Consider the following 26,317-nt stretch of genomic DNA (forward strand, 5'->3'; position numbering starts at 1 on the left):
GGAAGTCCTCAATGTCCTAAGCCATCGCACCCTTTTGTTTGAGATTTATCAATCTGATAAACAAAGTGTTTCTCTTTGTATGCTCATAATGTGTTATCATTTCCTCCATAAAAATTGACCAAGTGACAAGTGGTTTATGAGAACAAAGTCATCGACACCATACAAACTAATTGGGTTCTAAATATAAGGATGCAATGCATAACTTTTGTGAGTGTTGCACATCATGTAGATCAAAATATTTCTCCATCTGTAGTGTCCATGTTACCAGATCCTTGCCATCAAAATTCCTCATATCGATCTTTAGAGTGTGGTTGGTCTTAAACCCAAATTCAGAGTCTCTAAAATCATGATTAACATTCCTTTTGTTCTCACCATGAGTTTCATGGAATACCTTGTTGCCATTAGGAAACATTTCTTGTAGCAACATTGTTAAACCTTCCTTCAAACTTTCCATGATTGTTTTTAAACCATTCATGTCACCTTTTATTTCCACTCTAAAACCATCCATGTATCCTTTTAAGCCATCCATGTCCCCTTTTATTTCATCTTTGGTTTCTCTTCGTGAGAGTGAAATTTGTTACTCTTGGTCCCTAACTTTTGATATATCATGTTGCAATTCTTCCTCTTCATATGCCATAGTAGAGATTTCTGAAGGCTCAATGGGTATAGAATTCTTTTGTTTGAGAGGAATTTTAGAACCAAATATTGATATCTATGCTTCAATATGTCGTTGGAATCACTTCAAACTAGTTTTTCAAACAAAAGTTACGCAATTTTAAAAAAAATACACATTTTTTTCTTGCTTTTAGGAGCTCAATCTTGAAACAATTATATATCTATAATTTCGACTCTCCAAGGTCTGAAATTTTGTCCTGTGGTATCCCTCTAAGTTTTATTTTCAAAGCCACAAGTCATACTGATATTGGATTACTCAAGATAAAGTTATGTCCAATCTCTCATGATGACATGATTATGGACTGGTTCAGTAGAGCGAACTTGTACAAAATTCCACATGACACTGTTTCAACCTTCAGGCCTAAAAATGACAATAATAAAAAATACAATCCATGCAAGTTCAGCTACTTCTTACGAAATTCAAATCTGATGCTCGTAGAAAGAGTCATGACAACTTTCCCTAGGTCCCATGTTTGAGACTTAATTCTCGAGTATGTAAAAACCCTAACTTCTTTGGATAATATCTCAGAAACTATAGCAAAAAAAGCTCTAAAATTTTTACATGAAGTGCAAAAAAAATTCTTCTCCACGTTGTCAAAATTTCAGCTTTTAAAGCCTTGTAGAAAAAAAGGTTATAGTGAAAATTCCAAGATGGCCTATTTGAAGTAATGAAACCCTAGAATCCAAAGCTTTGATACGAAATGTTATGCAACTAGATCACAATATAGAAGAAAAAATAGATCAAGGACTTGAAAATTAGCCTCTTTGAGGGGGAAACCTCCTTTACATCACATAAATGAACAATTCTTGGATGATACAAATGACAAGACCTCCTTAGTATATATAGGAGTCTATGGGGTCACGATATAATCATAGCCTACATAATAATACTAATGTAAGGGAACAACACTAACAATAGTGGGCTTTTATGGGGCACAACAATAATAATGGGGCTATACTAACAATAACAGTAATGAGGCTACACTAGTATTATAGGGAACAAGAATATGGTCATTTTAAAAAATGACAGTATATGTACCCTTACTCAATATTTCAAAATCATCTCCCTCTTTAAAGAATATCTTCCTTTACACTACAAAAAAGTCTCGAGAAGAATTTGGTTTTTTGTTATCCCTCTCAACCTTCCTATTGGATTTTTTTATGATTTTCTCTAGGGAATATTTGTGGAGGAGGATGGCTAATCAAGTTTCCAAGGAACAAATCTGTTTTCTTTAAAATTGGCCTTGGATCTTAGACTAACACCAAAGCATAGCTAATCGTTGTATGGGCACTCATGACTTTAGCTAGGTTGAAAAACGTCAAAAGCATTCTAATTCTTAGTTACTCCAAATGCGTAATTGATTAGTTGATAGGTGCTTCCCAACAAGAAGTTTTAAATTTAGCAACTTTGAAACACAAAATAGGAGAAGCAAAAAGCCACTTCCATGAGATTAGATTCCAACATATCTACATAGAATTCAATATAACAATTGACATGCTATCAAAATACGCTTTATCTCTGGAACTTGGCTTCATTCTTTATGAGGATTTTGTTGGCCACCAAGCTCAAGGTATATACTCCATTTTCGTTGACCAAATGAATTAACTTTCAACTCCCTCCAAGCTCATGGGAAATCGTATCTTTCAACTTTACAGTACAAAGTGTCTTTATAAATTCAACATCGTAGGTTTCAACTTATGTACCATGCTTCAGACTTCAGTTAATTTGAGGGTTCAAGTTATGCTCATTAATTTTTCAAAATCTTTTTGAAAAAGAGCACATCAAGCTACAATTTTTCTGTATTATGTATCTCAGTGTAGCTTCACCTTTCAAAGGTACAAACAAAATTTATTTAATGAAATATTTTGTAATTTCTTTTTATACCCATAGGGAGAAAGAACATTTACAATACAACTCACTTTCTCGTATTCTCAATATAGAGCTGAAAAAACAACGAGAACAAGAAAAATTATACCCTTCTTTTTATTCACTCGAATAACAAAAAAAAATTACATTTTACTATGGGAAAAAGTGTACATTTGGTTGCATATAATTGCTTAAAGTTTGATAATTTATAGTTGATTTAAATTCTGAACATTCAACTAAAGTAATCCATTACAATTTTAAATAATTGCTTAAAATTTGATAATTTATAGTTAACTTAAATTCTAAACATTCAACTAAAGTAATCCATTATAATTTTAAATAATTGCTTAAAGTTTGATAATTTATAGTTAAGTTAAATTCTAAACATTCAACTAAAGTAATCCATTACAATTTTCTTTTAATGATTTTTTTAATGCATATTAAAATTACATTTAACCCCACCTCAACAGTAGAGTACACAAGACTATTAAGCTATAGTGGAAAATTGTATCTTTCTGGAGCTCTTTAAACTCTGGTGTTACTTTAAACGCGTAGAATAAAATATCACGTGAGAATGATACAAATATTAAGGCTCCCACAATCCGTGTGGTCTCTTGAACTTTCCCTATTTGTACTTTGTGTCACACGCATCACTTTTACCATTGCGACCGAAAGCAAATTTTGTGCGCAGAATAATCGTGATTATGATTGATGTGTGGCCCCACCACCACCCATGTGGATCTTCTCTTCGGAAGTCACACCAACATCTCCCTCACCAAATACTCTTATTCTCTGTTCTTGTTGGGTGCCATCGTGGCAATATTCACTCATTTAGTGAAAAGTATTTAATACTTGGGGTCCGGATAAGACCCAAGTAAAGCGTCCATGTATGCTTCACGGCCCCACCAAAATAATCATGGTGTGACAAGCCTCTCCCACGTGGCGCTCCCCCGACATGATTCAACGAGCGGCGCTATGACACGTGTAAACGGAAGAGCGATAGTCGGTGCAAAAGCATACATTCCTACGTAACGGTCAGATTAACTTTTCCTTTTAGGTATCACATATCTATTAGGAGCTTTTCACCCTTTCTACTTGTACTTCTTGTGTAGATAAATATAAATATTTTGAAGTATTATTTCAAATTACTTTATTGTTATATATTTTATTCCATTGATTTGAGCAATACAATATGAATTAGTTCCATAAGAGCTTCCACTCAAATATCTTGCAGTAAAGTACAAATAATTAGTCACCAACCAAAATTTCAGTCACGTTTTTGGCTTTGTCGATAGTGTCACTGGGTCCATTGTTTGGAAAGGACTCATGACCTCTTTTCCTTGGATTTCCAGGTGGCTTGTATAGAAGGTTGGCAACAATTGTTAGGTTTGGTTGGGTAAAGTCTCTTTCCTTGGTGGATTACTTTATTGTTCTTTTTATAAATTTTTAGTCAATTCTCTCATTTCTAAAGACTTGTATGTTATAGCCTAAGCTTTCAGCTCTTTCTCTTTTGATTATTTTAAAGGTTATTGGCTCACTCTTTCTCTTTTGATTATTTGAAAGGTTATTGGCTCACTGCTTCAGAGTTATCATTACAAAATAATATCACTTTAGAATGGGACTGGTTTGTTATTTGTCAATGAATGGTTTAAGTCTTTCCCATAAAAAAGATAAGCTTGTTTGGGTATGTGATAAATCTTTCGGAAAGGTGACTACAAAAACAACTTATATGGAAATCACTTCTTTTTGTTAGATAGAAGACTCTTGGTGGCATTCGTTAATATGGAAATGGATTTTTTAAAACCTTCTTATTGTTAGTATTGGAGAACAAAATTTTATCCTGAGACAATTTTCAAAAAAGAGATTTTATGGTCGCAACATTTGTGTTCTATGCAATGGAGAAGGGGGAAAGTATAGACCATGATTGTCTTTCTCTCTCCCCATTTTTATTGCTTGGAAAATATGGGGCCTAATGAATAACCTGATTTTTGAAAATAAACTTCCCAACTTGATCCAGGCCACCTTGAAAGCGATAACCTTCTTGCAAGAATATTCTACTAAGATAAAGGTTAAACATAGGAGGAATGAAATCAATCCTGTTTTTAATCTCCAATATCTTGTTTCCTTCTTCGATGGTGCATCTCAAAAAGAAAATTTTATAAATCGTTTTATTATCATTCTTCACAGGGATCATATTATCAAAGCTATCTTGGGGTTCAATCATGGCACTAATACAAAAGTCGAGTTACTCACTACCTATTGGGGCCTCATTCACATAAGAACCTCATTAAACATTCTTCAATTAATAATTGGCGAAGATTCCAAAATTATTATAGACTAACTCTCAAAAGACTAGCCTACAGGTTTTGAATCTATCCTGCTAGAAGACCAAAATAGAGAAGTTGACCAGTGGGTTCCGTCACATTTCTTTCTTCCATGTTTACAGAGAATTCAAATTTCAAGAAGACACTCTGTGAAAAAGAGGTCTTCTACTCCAGCCAAGGACTCTCCATTTAGAACAATGGCTTAAGGGAGAAGGACTACATGTTGGTCTATACCAGATGTTCTAGTTTTTACAGTTGCTGCCTATTTGGTCCCCTGATCCTTTTTTGCATTGCAACATTAGTTTTTTTTGTCATTGTTTTGTGATTTTTTTGAGGTAATTCCTGAAGCAAGTGGTTAGTTTAGGTTTGATGCTATTAAGTTATGCCAAAGTCTGCCTTTTGGTTTTGTTATCATCATTGGTTGTCTAAACAAATGATGTAAACATTTTTATTGATAATGTCTATTTCTTATAGTCACACTGAGAATTAGATGTAGTTATTTTTTTTAAGCTTAACTGAACTCTTTGTAGAGCATGATTATTATAAATATCTTTGCTTTAGTAATGAATAACAAAATATTATCTTTCAGAAAAAATCTCCAAAATAAAATAAAATAAAAAAATTCCAAAAATACCATTAAAATATAAAATTTAATGATGAATCTGAACCAATGAATGCCATTGTATATAAAGCAAATAGGTTGCTTCTTTCTTCCCTCTTTTTAAATTATGTTAAAATAATGATTTAATTTTCATTAACGACAATAGCCTACCATCTCCATTTTTATTATCCTTAATCTAAGGGCCTGATTATGCGTGGCTTTAACCGACTTACAATCTTAGCATCTTGGGAAAAGCTTGCTTTTGTATTGACATGTTATTATTATTTTTTATTAAGTAACAAGGTGAAATTTTAGGATATGTTGTTAAACATATGTAATTTTTTGGGGTTATTTAATTTATATTATATGAGATAATTTTTTTTATGTGGGATGGTAAAGCATTTTATTATTTTTATTTGTAATTTTTATTAATTTTTTTATAGAGTTGTATTTAAAGGTATTTTTACATTTTAGTATGAAACAAATAGTTATGGTTAACTAAATTATTTGAATTAAAGTATTTTAATCATTGAATTGAAAAATAATATATATTATAATAAAAAACAAAAATGAGTGTAGATAATGAGTGTAGATATCTGGTTATTTTTAATTAAAAATATTTTAAAACATTAATAATTTTATTGTCATTTTGCTGACTCGGTTCATTATTATATTATAACTTAATATCTAAAAATACTATGAAGCTAACATGTGGTATTAAAAAAAAACATTTAATCATACAGAAAATATTTCAATATATCGATATTAAATAATATAAGTTTATATTAACTTTTTTTTGTTAATTTAAATTGCATTTCCTCAAAATTCCTTCATATACCAACAAAAATATTATTGATCATGAAATGTTTGGTCTCAATCTGCCTCAAGGAAACAAAATCTGTTGACCATAGATAAGAGTTCATATAATACAAAATGATAACAACACTGAGAAACTACTAACAATTATCATAAACTAAACTATAAAAAGCAAAATGATTGTTAAGTGATGAAGCATAACATCAAGAGTTAGATGAAGTGTCTGTGGTTGGTTCTTGAGCACATGTTCCAACTACTGCAGGGGGTTTCAGTTCACTTTGTACATAGCTTTCAAGATGAACAAGTTCAACATCTAGAATAGAAAGGCATGAGTGTTGGTAAGATTGCACTTGCTTGATTTCATTCAGAGAAGAAATTGTATCATTGTGACTTTCATGTTTATCTTTCAAGACCCTACCCAGGAGTGTCTTCATCTTCCAGTGGAGGTTGATGGAATTTAGGCATTGGCTTAGTCTTCCCCTAGTATGCACAGGGCCAGGGACCTAATTGGCGACCTCTGATTGAATTTCTTAGTCAAAGTAGGCTTGTCGATCATTATTGTTTAAGGCTTCGAGCTAGCAGATTTCATGTTGAATTTTAGGGGGGCTAGCAGAGTGGAAAATAGTTGCAATCATAGGCTTGGGCATGGGGATGTCCTTGAGGGCCCTTACACCTAGACCCTTGGAGACAATGCATTCGTTGACAGGCATACTGCATCAAAAAAACAATAAATAGGATAGAGTTCTTTCCCACAATGCCTAAAAATCCCATAAGTTAGAGAAAAAGGGACCAAATAGAAGGAAAATCCAGAGAGCCCTAAAATTCCATATAAGTCTATGGTGACAACCAAAATACAATAGTTGGTAAGGGAGGGAATATAAGAAGCTCCTGACAAGGTCCACCAACCTGCGGGGGTCAATAATATTCAAACCATAACTCACCTCTGTTGATCTTGGAACATTGATTGTTAACTCCCACCAAATAAAAGCATATCCAAAGAAGGAATTGGAAAAACCAATTGAGTTGGAAATAAAGAAAATTACCCAGTATTAGTTGACTTGCTAGACCTGAGTCTATGAAGTTGTCATAGCTTGTAGTTTTCTGCCACATCTTGCTCTTGCAATGATAATATCCTTTGTTTCTATCAACACCCCATGAATTGAACCCACTACATGCTTGTGGCACTTCCCCTTATCATTGTGCAGTGGCCAGTGCATGGGAAAAAGAGCCTCAGTCCTTAAAGCCAAGTCACCACAAAAACCAATGCATGGATCAATGGCCTCGAAAAAAAATTGTCACTTGAGCCAAAAAGGAAAACCACAAAACCCGCCAAAATCTTCTGTTCTCTCCGCTAAAGGCAAGTCCTGCAATGTTAGTTTTTCGAAGGAATTGTCCCTCCTACAACGAAGGTGAGGTCTCGAAACCCGAAAAAAGCTAGAGAGCAAGGTCTCTCATACCAGAGTGTTTAAGAAGAATGTCATTTGTCATAGTGATGAAGGGTGGCAAATGTTGTTCGCATGTGTTGCATAGGGTGGGTTGGCCATACCACCCCGAACCCTCTTCAATGTGATGGAAGACAACAGGGTGGTTGGATCCCTTCCCCATCTCCAACGTCCTGGCTTCCAACACCACGATCAAGGAACTTTATATCAACTTTATAGATAAGATAAAGTTTTTTTTTTTTTTTTTAATTTACATGTTTCCTTTTAAATGTGAGGATGGTGTATAAATCTTTATATTATATATATATATATATATATATATATATATATATATATATATATATATACTTTATATATATTTTTCAAAGTAACAGGTATGAGAATTTTATTAAAAAAGAAAGATGAGATTCAGCCTAATACTGTTACATTTCTTTAAGATTACCCATATTCCTTGCTAGGATGAGGTTGAGAATGGAGGCTCAATCCCATCTCTCAAGCAATTGCCCTATGAGTAAAAAAATTCAGTCCCTTTCCAACTATAAACTTTCCAAAATACTCCCAAAAGGTGCAAAGGCATTTACATTCCATTTTTACTATTTTTATATAATTACTTTACAATGCACTAATTAGAAGATATCATCAATTTGAGATTGACTTCCAAGTCTTTTATTTGATTCTTCCTCTGCCTCTATGTCTTCCTTCTTTAAGTATCTCACAGGTCCTCTTTTAGAAATTCTTGCATCTTGGCTACCTTTTTCATCAGCCCATTTCGTTAATTGTTTCTTTTCCTCTCTAGTCAATCCTTTCATGTTGCTTACCTCTAGTTCCTTTATTATTGTAGGTGTGCGCATTTTATGCCCCTCATTCCTTGAGGAGTTTTCAACTTACTCTACAACTGAACATTTATTATTGTTGATCAGAGCATTGGGTGGGGGATGCTCTTTTTCCATTGAAATTGTTTCTTCTGAAATTTCTTTTTCATGAATTTCCTCCTTATCCTCTTCTAGAATTACTTCTTCTTCTTCTGTAACTTATTTTTTCTTGTTGCTCTATGGTGTTTATGATCTAATTTCTGCTTCATTCTCTTGATCAAAAATCATGACTTCTATTTTTGGAGCCCCTTTCCCATCGTTTGATCACTTTCCATTTTGTCATTTTATTCTTCAGACTACATGACCTCAAAAGGAAATTAATAGGTTGAAGTCGCATTTCTGCCCTCTGAATTTTGGACTCTAGATGATGCTGATGTTCCTTTGTTCCCACCCCTTTTTTTGTGTTTTCCGTTGCTCTTCTTATCCTGGTGTTGTGTTTGCCCCTTTACTTGTTTGTGACTTCTTACAATCTCTTGCAAAATGGCCATATTCATGGTAGTATTTGCATTTAAAAGGTAACGGCTCATAGTCAAGAGTATTGGTTGAAGGGAAATTACCCCTAGGGTCCTTTGGGCTAAGACTCTACCAGACTGAAAATTGCTTATACAAAGAAACACACACACACAGCCATCTTTTTTACTTTTAAGCAAATCCTAATGTTTAGGGTACATACCTAAGGTCCTACGTTCGAGAAGACCGTTAGGGTGCAGACCCTTCTTGGAGTTCCCTTCTTCTTTCTTTGACCTGCAAGACAAACAAATCAAAGAACACAACAGTACATGTATAGAAGTTTATGTATAAATCATCTTTATGCTATAAAGTTAGTTATAAAAAATCTTTAAGTAACCACTTTCATAAGAATTCAACACAAGAATCTCATAAGCATAAAGAAAGATTATTCGGGAACAAAGACGTGTTTCTTTATATATAAAGGCAAATAAAGTACAGATATCGGAAAGATATCACCTGAACACCTTCAGCAGGCTCCAAGCAAGCTTCCTCCCGGATTCGTTCCAGCCTCAAGCCTCCCAACAAGAGCTCCTTCCAAGTCTTACTCAATGATGATGTCAAGGATGAATGATCACCAATACACATGGAAACAAGGGTTTCCTATGCAAAATGGGGGAAGTGCAGAATGCACCAAGGACTTCAGACCTGGTCTAAGGGAAAAATCTCAGCATAATAATCTTGCTCTCATTTCTCTCTCCCCTTGGCCTTCCCTTTGATGTCTTTTTATACCCTCTCCAAAGTAGTTTTTTAGTTAGGAGTTGGTTGGGAACAGTTGGGCCACGGGCACTAACAGGTGATCCAGCAGGTAAACCCGCGATCACCGCCCGAAAAAGAGGAAATTATATATTTTTTAAGTGTTTTAATAGATACACGCGGGTTGGGTATGACAGACCCGCGTGTACACGCGTTTAACACAGGGCAAAGTCGCGTATAGGGAATAAAACACTGTTTTTTAAATTTTTGGACCAGGTCTGGAAGGAGGGGTTGCCCTAGGCCATAAGTGCAGCATCACAAACCATAAGAGTGAGATTTGGAGCTATAACAGATGCCCCCTAATGTATGAGGTCAGAAGGGGAACATGATGGCCGAAATACATTAAGTAAGTACAAGGAAAGGAACTCTGCCGAAAAACCGAGGAGGACTTCACCAGAATTCAGCCTGCCAAGCCACCAAAAGGAGATCAGAAAGAAACACTGTCTGAGGCGGGCATACCCATGCTCAGGAAAAGTAAAGCATGTCCGCATATCAAGTACAAGCGGATCCACTAAGTATACAAGTATAAATGACTGTAAAATACATAATGGATCATCTGATCATAATGAGTAAGTACATGTCTGAATATCACATATAAAACTGTCAATGATGCTGAAAGATGCAACGGATCACTGAAATCAAAGACTGATCCCGTAAGGTACCAACTGAACATGATGGAATAGGATGGTACTACACTGTAAACTCAGGTGCCAGCATATAGAATGTCGCCATGACTGACTGCAACATATAAGGTGGAGTGGTATCAACTAGCAGCAACAGGAGCAACTGTCAAGTGAACCAATGAATGCTGATACAACCTGAGGTCTTCACCGACCGCCGTGGTACATTTCTACACCATGGGAATAAATGATCTGAAGTCGACCATGTGAGAAATCGTTTGATTACCGGTCATTGATGTATACCGTTAACAAACGCGAGACCACTCACCGATAATGATAATGAGCGTCAAGGTACCCAGTACAATCTAACAAGTGTGAATAGATGAGCTGAAGTCGAACACCTGTAAGAATCTATCAATCAGGAGACAATGATGGTTTCCCACTGTCGATAGCGAGGAATCTGCCACTAATGACTGCAAACCCCAAGGTACTGCCAAATGGACTCTAGATCTTTGCCCCAGAGCAATGAGTCGGAGTCGATAGGGAAAGATCCGCTAGAAGGAAGGCATTAAGGCATCCTCCATCAATCTAGCGCGAGTGTAACCCGTAGGCCAATAATGTGGAAGGAATCGGACGAAAAAAATGTAGTAACCCAACCGAAGTACGTTTCCGGCGTACACAAGATGTGGCTAGCGCACGGCAGAAACCCTCTGAACCAACCAATAATGAAAGCTGACACAGAGGCGAGGTATCCACCAATAGGGTCAAATGGAAACCAAGGTACTGCACGAATCCCAATGTGTGATAATGTATGCTGATGTCGAACACAAGGGAAACCACTCAGTCAAAGACCCATGATACTGATCGATGCTGAGCACAAGGTGACCTATCAATAATGAAAATAGGGCCAGGGTGCGGTCTCTAGGTCTGCCCTCAGAGCAATGTGTCGTCGTCGATAAGGACAAGACCCGCCAGCAAGAAGTCAATGGGGACCTTCTCAAACCGGCACGAGTGAAGGACCAATATAACTGATGTGATGATAGACATGACACTGACAACCAGGGATGGCCGACTGAAAAATGAGTCAAGAGACACCGCAGAAAGGCCGACTCAGGCTAACTTCCCTTGAACAAAAGCACGACTCAATGTGACTATGTGGCAGCATATAATGAATCTGTATAAGTTCGTCATGCAGGAGGCACGAACGAACCCTCCATATGATTGGAAGAGATAACCAATCGGGGGAGAACTGACTCGATAACAAGGTTATGGCTTACCTAAGTCAAACTAAATCCCACCCATGCGGAGGAGACTTTGTTTTGAGTGCTTTGTTCAAGGGCGACACGACTGACTCTAGCTGCCAACAATAAATGGAAATAATGTCCCTGTTCCCGCTCTTTTTGGAATATTTAATTTTTTTGTCTTTTTCTGATAAGCCGGAAAAAGAATAAAAGAATGCTATGGTACAGTGGAAAGAACGAGTGTCGGTGAAACAGATGATCTAGTTCCTGGGAAAGGAACGTTCCTATGCTCAATGCAGGGAGGTGAAAAACTGGTCAGTGACACTCAGAGGTATGTCCCTTCCACGGATCTGGGTATGTCAAGCTGCAGAGGTCAAGGGTATGCAAGGTTGATTTTTGCAGACGTCATGGTCAAAAGTGGGCTTAAACACGAGTCCAAGTGAAACCGGCTATAGGCCAAAAGGTGCAAATGGTCAACATGCAATGCAGAAGTACAACTCAACACACATAGGAGCCTCTAGGGTATAAGGCCAGAACGAAGCGAAGAAGCAAAGAAGAATGAGTCTTCAACGCATAAGTCATGGCGGGACTACAGAGGACTCCCGAGCCTACTCAAAATGAAGCAGCATGGGCAACAAATGTCAGTGAGGTGCTAACTAGGATGCCCATGTAAAAGGATGGCTCTACCATCATGTCATGATTTTAAAGAATCGGCGAGTGAAAATGGCTTGCGAACCATAACATGATGGGGTCGACCCTACGGCAGATGTATCGGTCAAATGGAGGCTAGTATGCATAATGCAACGGAAAAATGGTGTCCCTAACCTATATGCCAGTGAGAACACGATACCTGCCATGACGGGTCAGCAGTCAGGGAACCGTCTCGAACCGTCGAAAAATGTCCAAAATGTCCTGAAAAACAACTCAATCTCGACATTCCAAGCTCCCAAGTTAAAAGTGACATGAAACCAAACAAAATAAAATTTTGAAAAAATTTTGCATTTTCAAAACTTATAAAAAGAAATTTTGGACTTACCATTTTCACTGTTTGACTTGGAGAGCAAATTGTGGAGCAAAAGGAGCAAACTTTCCCCGTGACATATTCAACCGTTCAAACTTGCCGAAAACTTCCAGGTAAGCACTAAACTTGTCTTGCAATCAATTGTGATAGTTTTTAGGAAGTTTAATTAATGTTTCACCGTTAGATTTTTGCAAAAAATTGCTCTGCGGCGTACACGCGGGTTGGATGTATATAAATCGCGTATACGACGGCCCTACACGCGACTGTGTATAGGGTAAACCGCGTGTGCGCAGCGAAAATTTTTTATACAAAAAACTAATGGATGAAAATGATTTTTTCTTCCAGGATGACTCTCACATGGCGTGAAAGAGAGCACTCAACTGTAGATAATGAAGTTATGGACAATGATGAGGCATTAGATGCCTTACGGGGATGCGGATTGTTAAAATTCTTCAAGTTGCCGAATATGAAAGCAAATGTGCGTCTGCTCGAGAGACTTATTGATTATTGGGATGTCGAGGAAGAAGCTTTTATGATTGATCAGATGCCACTCAGGATAGAAGTGGAAGATATATATTTCATCACGGGCCTTTCCCGAAGGGGAGAGGTAGTACACTCCCGGGGCAGGACCCGGAATAGTCTCAGTGTGGACGACTATGTACAACTTTACTGCCCAGGTCATCGGAAGGTCGGGAGTCAGATCTCGATCCCACACGTGGCGAGTTTGTCACTGCGGATAATCTTGTTCACCATAGCTCGAGTGAACGGATCATCTTCGCTACATCAGGCATCACGGGTAAACATGAGCGTAGCAGTGGACTGTCTCACCACGGTGTTTGACTGGTGTACTCCTCTACTTGCCAACATGAAGGAGCAGCTTGCTTCTATCAGGAAGGGACAGACCAAGAACTTTGGGTACGGAACCATTTTATGCACGTTTTTCTTCGAGAAGGTTCCCGCACTTCGTCCCAGGGTAGCAGTTCCCATCAGTAGTCCACGTGATCCACGCATGGGCCGGTGGGCTGACTTGATGAAACGTCTGGGGGGTGGGGAAGTGCCCAGGAATGCATTCGACGACGACTTTTTTGCTTGGTGGGAGCAACAGATCATCGCCATAGACGACTACCCCTATGCTGGACTGGATTTCCGAGGAGATCCTGACCTAGTGTTGCCACCGGATGCAGCATGGGGCGAGATCGGTAAAATTTTTGATTTTTATGATTTTATGATTTTTAGGATTTTTCAAGCATAATGATGAACTTTGAAAAATATATTTTTTGATGAGATTCAAATGACTAATATGATGATCATGATCCAGACATTGGGCCTGTGCGACCAGATGGATTCCCGCGGCACGGACGGCGTGGCCGAGGAGCCGAAGAGGCGGCTGCGGATGCGGAAAGGACCCTCGCCAACGTCCAGCGACACTTGGCGAGATTGAGCTATCAAGTACCGATGGCCGAGATAGAGGACCTTCCTCCAGATATGCAGCGTCATGTGGTTGGGATGCCACGTGACTGGGTTCGCGTTTTTCGGCGCGTGGCCAATGCTATAGTTAGTTATTTAGCTGCTCATCCAGAGCCGAGGCATTAGATATGCCTGACATGATTATGGGCATTTGAGTCCCAATTTTGTATATTTTTGGACACACATATGTACACTCGAGACGCTTTGCGATATATATATATACAGTTTGACTTTTTGATGCATGATTTTATGATGATGAATGATTGATATGCCAGTCTAATGCTTGATTAGCGATAGAATCAGCTAACCAATTTTGAGATCTTGGAATGTGCAAATAATTAATGTAAATAAATGATCTTTGCAACAACCTCACCCTTAAATATTGGCGATATAATGATGGATCTCTAACCCGATAAATGTTATTTAACTGAGACACTATCAATTGAGAATCAAGATACACTACCAACGAGTCGATCCCATAAGAGATTGCCTCGGATAATAAATTGATAACAGCTGTATACTCGGCCATATTGTTTGAAGCAGGACCGATACACACGCCTCTCGATGTCATCAACTGACCAGTTGGGTAATAAAGTACCCAAGCTGCGGAAGCAAGATTCCGAGTGTGCCGACTAGCACCATCGGCGAATCCAAAATAAACCAAATCATCCATCAACACCTGCCAAAGCAGACCAAAAGTGCTGATATCAGAAAACGCTCGATAAGATATGTACAAATATACATAAAATACAAAGAAGCCATTGCCTGGTAAAACTAAGCAAAATACTTCTTTAAATAGAGCCCATTTCGGGGCTCCGCCAGCTTGTTTCCTTCGAAATCAATTAACTCATACGATCCTTTTTCTAAGACTCGTTTTATAATGAAAGGACCGTACCACATAGGCTTAAATTTGCCTGCCCCCAAGGCGTCCTTATCTTGGTCATAGACCAAGACAAGGTCACCTTCAGAAAAGACACGAGGACGGACAGACTTATCATACTGAGTTTTGACCCTTTTCTTATGGGCCTCATTCATCGTGGCGGCATCTCGACGCTGCTCATCGAGATGTTCCAGGTGAACTAGGCGCTCCTCGAGACTCGAAGTCTCAGGAAGAAGCTCGACAGCCAATTTCAGAGATGGAATTTCACATTCGACCGGAAAGATAGATTCCATCCCGTAAACTAACTGAAAAGGAGTAAAACCAGTAGCCGTTTTGACGGAGGTTCGGTATGCCCAAAGCGCCGGATACAACATAATGTGCCAATTGGACCGATTTTTATCGATTGTCCGTTGGAGTATCGTCTTAAGAGTTTTATTGACCGCCTCGACCTGTCCATTGGCCTGAGGATAGTAAGGAGACGAATGCTCTTGACGGAAACCTAATTTAAAAGCCAATTCGGACATTAGCTGATTTTGGAAATGACTGCCATGGTCAGTGACAATCTCTCTTGGGATACCGAATCTTGAGATAACTTGATTGAAAAGAAACAAAGCTGCCGTGTCACTGTCGTTCTTATAAGTAGGCATGGCTTCAGCCCACTTTGTGAAGTAGTCTACAGCCACGATAATGTACTTGTGATTTGCCGCCGAAGGCGGATTACAAGTCGTAAAATCAATACCCCACTTAGTGAAGGGACCGACGGTGACAACGGGAAAAAGGGGAGCTGGATGCGCGCGCATCTTGCGAGTAAAAATTTGACACGGGTGACAGCGTTTTACCGCTTCCACACAGTCCTTAAAGAGTGAAGGCCAAAAGTAGCCGGCACGTAAGATGCGCTGGGCTGTAGCAAGCCCGGATAGATGACCACCACAAGCTCCACTGTGGCAATCATTAAGAACAGACTCTGCTTCCTCTAAGGTTAAACAACGTCGAAGAATTGAATCAACCCCTCGACGGTATAAAGTGTCACCAATGATAACATAGTTTTTAGCCAGGTGACGTAACTTGCGACGTTCATCCTTGGAGGAAGTAGAGGGAAACTTCGAAGTCTGGAGATAAACAATGATATCTCCATACCAAGGGTCTTGTGAAGAGATGAGGAATATATGTTCGTCGGGTAAACTTTCCTCATAAACTACATCTTCTCCACAAGGAAGCTCAGAAATTAGCTCCGCGAAGACCATAGATTTCTTAGACTTGGCGGACAAGAACTCGAGGTCGAATTCTTGTAAAATGACTATCCATCTATTATATTTGCCCCCAATCACTCGCCTACTGAGGACAAATTGGAATGGATTGACCGCCGCTAAGACAAAAGTTTTGCGTAGCAAAATGTAATGACGGAGCCTCTGGACAGCATGGACTGCTGCCAAGGCCAACTTCTCAACTGGAGAATAGCGGAGTTCAGGGCCTATCAAGCCGCGGCTCAAATAATAAATCACGTGCTCGACAAGAGCATCGTCTTCCTGAACTAGAACCATACCAATGGTAGATTCTGCTGCAGCGAGATATAAAAGGAAGTCTCTACCGTAATCCGGTGGACTCAAAAGCGGGGCAGAGACTAATGCCTTTTTCAAAGCATCAAACGACCGCTGCGCAAAGTCGTCCCACAGGAATGGAACTCCTTTCCGTAGCAAACGCATGAACCCTTTAGTGATCTCGGCATAGTTTGCTATAAACCTTCTTAAGAAATTGGCCTTCCCTTGAAGACTTTGAAGTTGACGAATTGAAGACGGGGGAGGCAACTGAACTATTGCCTCAACCTTGAAGGGATCAACCCGAATCCCTTCATTGGAAACTATAAACCCTAACAACCGACCTGATGTAACCGCGAAAACGCACTTATTAGGATTCAACCGGATTTTGTAAAAACGACATCGCTCAAAGACTAATCGAAGATGACTAGGATGATCAGTTCTCTTTCGAGAACGAGCAGCGAGATCATCTAAGTATGCCTCGATGATATGTTTGATGTCGTGGAAAGCGTAAGACATGGCCCGCTGAAAGGTGGCTCCAGCATTTTTAAGACCGAAGGGCATCTTTCGATATGCAAAGGTACCCCAGGGACATATGAAGGCAGTCTTATGCTGATCCTCAGGGCGAATAGAGATTTGATTATAACCTGAGAAGCCATCCATAAAGGAGAAAATCTCATTACCCGCACACTCGTCAATAATTTGATCAATAAATGGCGTGGGGTAATTGTCTTTTGGACAAGCCTTGTTTAAGTCCCTAAAATCGATGCATACGCGGATTGTTCCTTGCTTTTTGTCCACAGGGACTGGATTCGAAACCCAATCCGTAAGAGGAACAGGGTATATAAAACCCGCCCTTAGCAGCTTCTCAACCTCAGCTTTGATAGCCGCTGCTTTCCTAGGGTTAACCGGCCGAAGCCTTTGACGAATCGGTTTTGCGTTTTCGTACGTCTTGATCTCATGTTGGACTATAGAAGGATCAATGCCAGGCATTTCCTCATAAGACCAAGCAAATACATCACGATATTCCTTGAATAGGTCGGTGTAAATTTGAATTTCTTCAGGGGAACACTCACTTCCGATGAAGATATTCTCGATGATGTTAGGATCCTTAGAGATGTTTATAGGTATCGTTTTTGAGATTACCGACATGTTACCTTCGGCACGCACGTGTGTTGGAGCCAAAGGGTTCGACACCGTACAAACATCACTACCAACGAGCTCGGAGAATCTAGATTCTACTTCCTGCAATGGAGGAAGAAAATATGAGCGATGGTGTAAGTCTTCCCAAGGTCGATCTATACCCATCATAATTTCGAGGATTGCTTCTTCAGAAGGTAGAACCGAATCTAAGCAGTCCAAGGCAGAGTTAGAATCAAAGCTCCAAGCTGGGGCCACATGACCATCTAGCTCCTCTTCGGAAAAGGGAGTAGAATGGTTATCTGCAGAGTCTACGATAGCCTGATATCTAAGCTCAGCTGCAGATATAGGAAACGCCATTCCATTAACTTGCCCTTCAACTAATGTGGTCGTAGGTGAAGGCAAGGTCCAAGGGTCGGAAAAATGATGAGTTCGGAAGAACTCCTCTCGAGAAGATTCCTTGGATGATGAAATAGCATTGATTCTTGCAAAAGGAGAGGGAAGATCAAACGTACCCATCAATGAGGAATACATCCCTACTCCTAAATTCTCAGTCGGCGGGCGAGGGTTATCCACCAAAGGAACAGTAGAGTCGGAGGTTGCTTGAGGATCGATTGGAGCATAGTCCAATTGATCAACCTTAACGATTTTCCCCTCATGAGGAAAGCAAATGACACGAAACAAAGTCGAAACAACGGCTTCCATCTCGTACACCCAGTTCCTTCCTAATAGGAGATTATAGTCTAGGTTAGCATCTACGACTTCAACTTCGATATTAACGACCTTCCCTCCAACACATATAGGAAAGGCCGGGATAATCCCATGCGGCTTGTGAGAATGGCCATCAAATGCAGTTAAGACGGTTGGTGAAGGAACAGCCGAAGGTGAACCAATAGCCTTCCAACAAGACATGGACATGACGCATGTGGAAGCTCCTTCATCTATAACGGTGCGAAAAATATTGATTTTCCGGTATGTTGACTTTACCTGAAAAGCCATATGATGAGGGAGTCTCTTTTTGACACTTGACATGTCAAAAGAGAGTACTAGAGAGTTAGCTGGATCGACTGCTCCAATGGCGGAGAGTAAAGCACTTCTCTGAGACGGACACGACTGGAGAACTTCCAAAGCGGACATAGCACATGGGCTTTGAGCCAAATCCTCCACAATGGAGTAATTTTGAGCAGCTCTAGCATTGGGGTTAATTGTCGCGCGTTTGGCGGAACCTTTCGGTATCCTAGGTACAGTCTCAACAGGAGGTCGCTCAATATGAAGGTCATTACTTCCGGGAACCGTTTTATCCTTAGATGTTTCGGCTTCACCATAATCACGTGACCGAGTAGTCACGTTAACGTTTGAACCCATCATAAAAACATTTGATGCTTTTTCCCCTTCCTGGTTGCCCCCTGAGGAGGTCCCAGGATTCGAATTTGCGCCAGCAAGAAGTTGCTGCCCTTGGGGAAACGGGTTAGTCAACACAGCTTGCGAACTAGAAGTCCCTTGCTGTGCTAACAAGCGCTGAGCGTCTTCGATTTTAGGGCAAAGATGAGTTAGATGGTCCCCACTGCATAACTTGCAAGGAAACTTAACTTTCTTTCTCGACTCACCCTTACCACCACCAGCGTTGTTGCCGGATTTATTTGCATCGGGCTTCCCATCCGAGTTCTTCTTTTTACCACGTCCTTTCTTTTTCCCATTGGAATTTTGATTTCCTTTGGGGTTATCGGATTGGACGGCGTTAATGGAAGAATTTTGGGAAGCAGGAGGATTAGACATTGTGACTTGGTTGTTAGGAGCAGTTTGTAATGACAACTGCTGCAATTGATTCAACAAGTTCACTGTAGTCGAGTCTACAGACCCCACGATACCATCCGCATGCGGACCTGGCTTTGGCTTAGCTAAATCAACCTTAGATCCAGGAGCATCTGGCAAGTACTTTTGGAGGATCCCAGACTGAGAGTAGATCAGTTCTAATTGCTGGGCCCTGAAAATGGCTTGCTCCTCAGAATAGACCCCAGACATGGAGACATCCTTGGAGATCTCAGGTTGCAAAGACTTCAAAAACCACTCTAGACGGTACTCTGGAGGGATTTCGGCTTTAATGAGCCTTTTTCTCCGTCTCCATTCCTGTATGTGATCAGAAATGTGGGTTGCCTTATCCTGACGAAAGGTAGCCAGAAGTTCAGTTCCGGCATCATAGCGGACAGGCAACTGAAAGTGATTCAAGAAGATATTGGCTAAGTCAGCGAACGATGTAAAGCTGCCCCCTGGCAACTCTATGTACCATTTAGCCGCATTACCAGTCAAGGTGCGCTGAAAAAGTCTCAACCTAACCGAATCTTCGATGAGGGAGTTAGATGAGCACCACAAATGGAATGTGGTTACATGATCGCCCGGATCTTCACCGCTCTTCCCTTCGAATTTTGGGATGTCCGAAGGGAGTTTGGTTGGGACCGGAGGCCAGGCCGGATTGTATCTGATAGGGTCGTTCGTTAGCTTAGTGAGATCTGGCAAGTTTAACGTTGCCAGAAATGGAAGCCTAGGAGGACCTAGGGGATTCCACCCAGACTGGGCAGAACTCCCCAAGTTCTGAAAAGATTGTCCTGGGATTTGAGAGGCACCAGGCTGCCCCAAGTGACCAGTAGAACCAGCTGAACCAAAAGGCAAGCCTTGTGGTCCAGCAAAATTCGGAGTTTGACCAACTCCTGCCGTATAAGCTCCATAGCTTGCAAAGTTTCCTCCTAAAGAATTGTAAGGAGTCGATAACCCCTGATATGGGTTCCAAGCCGAAGCGAGGGGAGGAATACTTTGAAACATGCTAACCGTGGAATACGGCCTACTTCCTTGTTGGCCAATGAATGGATTCGCAGTTCCTGCGTTACTAACCCCAGGGTTATTCCAACCTTGGAAAGGATTGCTGCTTTGTCCTATTGAAGAAAAAGGCATGGATCCTACCGTTGGGTTGGAATGTGGAATATGACCACTTCCAAAAGGAAAACCCTGAAATGAAGCCGATCCGCCCATCATGGACGTAGCGGCACTGAACGGAACTGACGGAATACCCTGTGATTGGGTGCCAAAAAGGAAGGAACCAGTACTAAAAGCATTGGTTTGGGTATTTCCACTCGTGGACGGAATGGAAGTAGACCCAACCAAAGATGTGCTAGCAAACGATCCGAACAAGGAAGCGGAGGGGATGGAAATGGTTCCTCCCCCTTGCACCGATGTTGGGGTTTGCATAGCCGCAGCACTCGTAGAAGCCATGCTTCCAGTAGTGATCATAAATGGTAAGCGCGTAGCGTAACCTGGACTCGCTGGTCTATATAATGGAGGCCCAACGTATTGCAATACGTCTGGGTAACTAGATGGTAGTGGAGAATTTGGAATCACTAATGATTCTGAAAGTTCTTCTACCTCTACGTTATCCTCCGCTTGAAAGCGAACTTGAGAAAAGACTGGAGCGTCCCTCTCTTGTTCAAAAGTACCAGGCCTTGCTTGGCCGCTAATATCCCCGAGAGGAGGATCAATCCCCGATGCGTCAGCCGGCGTGGGACGGACCCCACCGGTAGTATTCCCTCTGCGCCTTCTAGGAGAAGGCTCTAAACTAGGTGGCGAGAGACCACGAAGTCTTCGAGACCGTCTTGGAGACCGGTCAGCCACTTTGAATTTTCTGTTAAGATCTAACTAAAGACTCAAAAAATTAAAAGCTAAGCCGACTAGGAGCACAGAGCACACAGTATAAAGTTCCTAAAGATACAGCCAGTCAAACAATTTTCAAGTATTTCCGCTTCGGGTGATTGAGACCGGACACCAAAATACGAGAAAGTGAATCAAAGGGCCTTCCGAGGATAGTCTGGGATGATGAGGGCCCAGTCCTATCAGCGAAGGTATCAGAGGAAGTTACGCTGACCTCCTAACAACAGTCTGCGCCGGTGCAAGCCCCCAAGCTTCGCAAGGGTGCCCTCCGGAAGTACTGTCGAGAGTGATACAACGTCGACCTCAGGTGCCACGGGATTCCCCTCCGCAGCCACCTATGCAGATCCCTAGGAGAGGCAACTATGGGTACCAACTCGTCGCAGAAGCCAGGCGGAACAGTCGTGAGGTAAGTTCGGACAAGTAGGAGAGGGGGTATCTCTCTTCCCTGTCTTCACAGACCCTCGTGCTTAACTCCCAGATCCGGAGCTTTCCTGGTCTCCCTAACGCTATTGGATTTACTCTCTTTAATCAGACTCTTATGTTTGACGTTTTGTGTGGCCTTGGAGAGTTAACTCTCCACTCGCCTAATCCAAGGCCCTAAAATCCTAAACTTGTTGGTGTAATAACTAAAACAAAAACGTTCTAGTGGATTTTAATTAAGCGCTTGATTTTATTAGGCTGTTCTTTAAGTCAAAGGTAATGGAGGTGAAACTTGTGGTGTTTTTATGGACGCAAAAGAAATTAATAAAACCTAGCTACATGCATATGCACTTTTGTTTTCGATGAATAGCAATTTCTATGAGGTTCAGAAGGTACTTGTAATATAAACAAAATTTTTCCTTTTTTCTTTTCAGACTCCACACTCACAAAAACTAACAAAACTAAATATGCCTAAAAAGAGATGCAAATCTTACCCTAATGCAAGAACTAAATGTGGATGCACGATTCAAAGACTACTCTAAAAACAAAGAAGGAAAGTTGCTGCTTTACCAAATTTTGTCTTGCCACTGAAATGCTTAGATAGAAGATGATTTGTTACTAATCATTTCGTCCAAACAATAAAAACAAGTTTAAGATAAAAAACAAAGCACTTTCACTTCGCAAAAAAGGAAATCAAATGAGAAGCAAGTTTAAGAAAGCGAAACTCAAAAACTTTCAAAAGATTTTCTTTCTATCAAACCAAAAAGTCTTTTTCAAAGGAAAACTCTCAACAATACTGACACTAATGATTGATAAACAAGCCACCAAACACTTTTGTGAATTGACACTTTTCAAATGATGAAAACTCAACAAAAATAAAATGTGTTCGAAAACGCTTTTGACAATCAAAAGCAGCAATGAAAGTCCAAAATATCAAAAGACAAGTTTCAAGAAACTGGTAACAAACAAATTTCCCGAAACAAAGGAGTAAATGGTCATAAAAACGATTTCGTTAAGCAAACATAAATGTCATGAAAACAAAATGGACACAAAGATTTGAAGACAATCTTCCCACTCTGCCGAAACAGAGCAATCAAGATTCTTAAACAGAAACCTTGTGTGTCAAAAATCAATGACGCTTGCAATCCACGAAAAACAAGACTAGCACTCCTTATAACTAGAGAGAGTTCGAAACAAGATGCCCCCTGTTAAACAGAGAACTGTCACTGGGAATTGACTGCTTTAAACTGACCCAAACCACCAGACAGACATTCAGCCAAAAGAAAAATTATAAATCTTGAAAATTATGGAATATACGCGCCTGCAATTACTTGCAGAATGCGTGTACACGCGACTGTAACTAAGGAAACCTGCGTATACGCGGGTTTACTTAGTGCAACTTGCGTATATACGCTTCTGTAATCCAGAAAAAGTGCGTATATGAAGTGTTTCAAGAAAAATAAAAAACACAAACTGAAAAACTGGAAAAGCTTGGAGTTCAAGAAGATATCAGACAGTCAGAACCAACAAACAGAGGGACTGAGCCTTGATTGGCTTGAGGACTACCCAAACTAGGAACAACAAGAGTGTTGTCCCCAGTGGAGTCGCCAATTCTGGTTGAAGGGAAATTACCCCTAGGGTCCTTTGGGCTAAGACTCTACCAGACTGAAAATTGCTTATACAAAGAAACACACACACACAGCCATCTTTTTTACTTTTAAGCAAATCCTAATGTTTAGGGTACATACCTAAGGTCCTACGTTCGAGAAGACCGTTAGGGTGCAGACCCTTCTTGGAGTTCCCTTCTTCTTTCTTTGACCTGCAAGACAAACAAATCAAAGAACACAACAGTACATGTATAGAAGTTTATGTATAAATCATCTTTATGCTATAAAGTTAGTTATAAAAAATCTTTAAGTAACCACTTTCATAAGAATTCAACACAAGAATCTCATAAGCATAAAGAAAGATTATTCGGGAACAAAGACGTGTTTCTTTATATATAAAGGCAAATAAAGTACAGATATCGGAAAGATATCACCTGAACACCTTCAGCAGGCTCCAAGCAAGCTTCCTCCCGGATTCGTTCCAGCCTCAAGCCTCCCAACAAGAGCTCCTTCCAAGTCTTACTCAATGATGATGTCAAGGATGAATGATCACCAATACACATGGAAACAAGGGTTTCCTATGCAAAATGGGGGAAGTGCAGAATGCACCAAGGACTTCAGACCTGGTCTAAGGGAAAAATCTCAGCATAATAATCTTGCTCTCATTTCTCTCTCCCCTTGGCCTTCCCTTTGATGTCTTTTTATACCCTCTCCAAAGTAGTTTTTTAGTTAGGAGTTGGTTGGGAACAGTTGGGCCACGGGCACTAACAGGTGATCCAGCAGGTAAACCCGCGATCACCGCCCGAAAAAGAGGAAATTATATTTTTTTTAAGTGTTTTAATAGATACACGCGGGTTGGGTATGACAGACCCGCGTGTACACGCGTTTAACACAGGGCAAAGTCGCGTATAGGGAATAAAACACTGTTTTTTAAAATTTTTGGACCAGGTCTGGAAGGAGGGGTTGCCCTAGGCCATAAGTGCAGCATCACAAACCATAAGAGTGAGATTTGGAGCTATAACAAGTATGACAATGGGACCATTCTCCTTGTGTGATATTTATTTCTGAGGGAAACCCTTTCTCCAAATCTACTTCAATGCAAATGCAAATGCAAACTAGAATCCTTTGGGTTCATCCCTATCCAAATATTTCCCCAACCCATTTCTAGTTGCAGATAGATAATCATAACTCTAGCATGAAAGCAGGAGATGAGGAAGCTTGACCCAAACAGGGACTACATTTGGGATGTCTTCATCTGGATCAAATTCCAATGACTATTTGTTCAAATACATACCTTTGGCTCAAAAAAATTATGGTGCATTTCAAAAAAGTACATCTTTATCTTCCTTGAATTCAAAAAGGAAGGCATAAAACCCATTCTTGCATGCATACATTCTAATATTTCCTTTCATAAATGGCTTCCAAGTTTTCTCCATCCATAACTCCATGGATGTTGGGGATGACCACATTGCTGTGAACTTCCCCACTAAATCCCTTTCTAAATATTCAAAGGAAGTTATTTGAAACCCCATGGGAAGGGCCACTGGTGGAATAGTTTTCACCTTCTTCATAATTTTTTCTTGCACTTTCTTAGATCTAGGTTTTTTGGAGAGTGAAGCCACTAGGGCTTGGAAGGATACACCTTCATCCATTGATGAAGGTACAACCCCCTCTGGAGTAACTATCTCAAACCAGAGATCACACCTTCTTAAAAATAAGCTAGAGAAAAGAATATACTCATACCTCTGAAGGAACGGTCACGATCAAATAATACAAGACAGTGGCGATCTCACATAGTCAGCAGGCCAACCAAGAATACACATAAATGGGGTGAAGATTCAAAGTTTTGGAAGAGGTGTCCCTATTCACTAGATATGCGATGACACCTTCCAGACATGCACGAATCATTTGTCATAGACTAGTGAACAAGTAAGCTACAATGGCTAGGGAAACCCTAGCCATTAGAAACCAGATGTCGCAGAGCTCCCCATCCTATTCAATTAAGTTAGCTAATAACTTAACATTTATAACTTTTTATAACTAGATATTGCACCAGATGTAGCAAAGGAACATCGTTAGGAAATAACATATGGAGAAAGAACATAGATGAAGGTAGATGTGATATGTTACAGTTTTAGTGAGAGAAATAACATAGTGTTAAGAGTAAAGTGAACTCCTCTTTCACTATCCTGTTGATTTGAGTTGCAATATGTCAATTGAGGGAATGCTTAGAAGTTTCAACGTTGTACTTGTAACTTTAGTTTTGTTTTATACCCTTTTAGGGAACTGGATGACAATTTGGAAACAGATGGTTGGTGAATGTAGGTATGGATCCTTGATTGAATGTGATGGTTCTCTTGTGATGAAATTTTTTTAAGATGTAATGAACCCTTAACTTTTGAAATCAGAGCCACATAAGAGTCAGCTAATTCCATGCAGTTTTTAGCATTAACAATATAAAATTCAACCAAAGTGGAATATTTCAAACAAGGGTTGAAGCTAGGAGCAAGTCCTGGACAATTTTGGCAGAATAGAAATCCTTTTGATCCATCACATAAGCCAAATACAGTTCATGTTCTGCACCACAACCCCTAACCTGGAAGCTAAAATACCTCATGTTATACACCACAACTCCCTACCTCGGGGAATGTTTCTCAAAGCAAGTTCCCATAAAATCAAACAAACAAAAAATCCTAAAAAAATCGGCCCAGAAAAAAGAGTGAAAATGAACATTCACAATCATTATAAATGATAACCAAGGTAATCTATTGTGTAATATGGTTATATAATATCAACATTTAGTCAGACTAACCTAAAAGAACAAATTTCA

Source organism: Pinus tabuliformis, chromosome Q (assembly GCF_031772625.1).
Source record: "Pinus tabuliformis cultivar Carrire ecotype Pingquan chromosome Q, CPIR1, whole genome shotgun sequence".
Classification (NCBI taxonomy): Eukaryota; Viridiplantae; Streptophyta; class Pinopsida; order Pinales; family Pinaceae; genus Pinus; species Pinus tabuliformis.